We start from the raw sequence: 1,980 nt of genomic DNA, 5'->3' as shown, positions 1-1,980 counted from the left end.
TTTATGTTGGGAAAATGCACTGAGTTTTATTAGAGCAGCTTATGAATGCTTAACTTCCTTACACAGGATAGATGAAAATTATACTTGGGTTCTCATATACTATGAACCATTTGTAAATGTCTTAATTTGATGTAAATATCTCTGAAAACCAGCAAAGGTTTTTAACTTAAAGCAGCCCTTTCAAATACTGGATGTGCTTATGCAGTCGCTTGATTGACAGGATAGCTGTTTTTTTAACCTCTTCTGCAAGTTCAGTGATGTGCATGGTCTTGTAGGGGTATTAAAAATACTATATTGCTTCAAGAGGAGACACGTGGAGTTACAGATGCTTGTAATTAGATACTCAAAAGCAGATCTTTGGGGGACATCTTGAGGCAGGAATAGAAAATATTTTTATTTCAGTAACTCTTCCCCCTGTGAATCTACTATGGTTTGTGGTACAACTTCATTCTCTAAGATATTAAGTGAAGTGGATGATTTCTGCTTTTCATGTGGAAGTGGACCAATGTCTTTAAGGAGTGATAAATAAAGTTAATGATTCCAAATTTGTGTCATTTCAATACTGAATCTGCATGGTACAAACCTAACGGGCGTTCTTCTTTCCGTCAGTACTGGCTGTTTGTTATACACATGGGATCATGCTGTTTTTTTGTTTTGTTTTGTTTTTTTAACATTTGTGTATTCTCACTGCCTCTTGAGATTCCACACCAGTATAAGGAAGACTTGTTATCGAACTTATATAAAATACATGATAAAATTCACACCTGCCTATGTTGAAAAGGCTTAAATCTTCCTATAGCATTTTTGGTTTTTTTGTTGTTGTTTTTGGTATCGGGGATTGAGCCCAGGGGTGCTCAACACCGAGCCACGTCCCCAGCCCTTTTTGTTTTTTTATTTTGAGACATGGTCTCAATGGGCCTCACTAAGTTGCTGAGGCTGGCCTGGAACTTATGATGCTCCTGCCTCAGCCTCCTGAGTCCCTAGGATTACAGGCGTGTGCCACCATACCAGCTTTTATGTAGCATTTTTAAAGATAAATAAGCAATGAATTGGTTAGAATATGAAGAACTTTTAAAGGTAAATGCCTCCAACTATGCTTTTATTTTCCTAAAAGACACACCGAATTTTCAATTCACATTTATTTATTTATTTGGGGGTGCTGGGGAGTGAACCCAGGGGCACTTAACCACTGAGCCACACGCCCAGCCCTATTTTGTATTTTATTTATTTAGAGACAGGGTCTTGCTGAGTTGCTTAGGGCCTTGCCAAGTTGCTGAGGCTGGCTTTGAACTCACGATCCTCCTGCCTCAGCCTCCAGAGCTGCTGGGATTACAGGTGTGCGCCACTGTGCCTGGCTAAATTTACATTTATGTAGCCAACTTATTTTATTTTGTGAGTGTTGCAGTCCTTCCCCTGTGAACTCTCCTTATGTTAGTACTGGCTATTTCTGTCTCTTCTGTGGAAATACTAGATCATGTCTAAATAACGTTGAGTTTGGCAGGTTTGACAAAATGGGCTTATTTAGTTATTTCCTATCATTTATTGTGGGCTGCTTTAGAGAATGACTTCCTAAAACTCTACAGTGGAGGGAACTTTTTCTTTTTGCCTCTCATTGAAATATAAATAATAGAAAAGTCTACATTGTTCTAAAAATCAATCAAGTGTTCTCCACCCCTACCCCTGTGTCGGGTTTATGGGAATGAAAGTTTTTCTGGAACCCAACAGGGACTGTGTACAGAAACAGGGATTAGTCATGCTGCAGGGTAGTTAGAATCCATTTTTCTTTCACAAGTATCTTATATAAACATTGCCATAGAAGTTAGATTGTTATGATTAAATATGAAGTAAACCAATGCCTTTGTAATTTAAAACTGATGAGACTTTAAGTTCTAGGGGAAGAAAAAAAATTAATTACATGACAGTACTAATCCTTATAGGGTAAATGGTATCAGCATCCCTCTATCTATGTTAGGCAGAAAG

Source organism: Urocitellus parryii, chromosome X (genome assembly GCF_045843805.1).
Source record: "Urocitellus parryii isolate mUroPar1 chromosome X, mUroPar1.hap1, whole genome shotgun sequence".
Taxonomy (NCBI): domain Eukaryota; kingdom Metazoa; phylum Chordata; class Mammalia; order Rodentia; family Sciuridae; genus Urocitellus; species Urocitellus parryii.
This window is presented reverse-complemented; position numbering follows the sequence as displayed.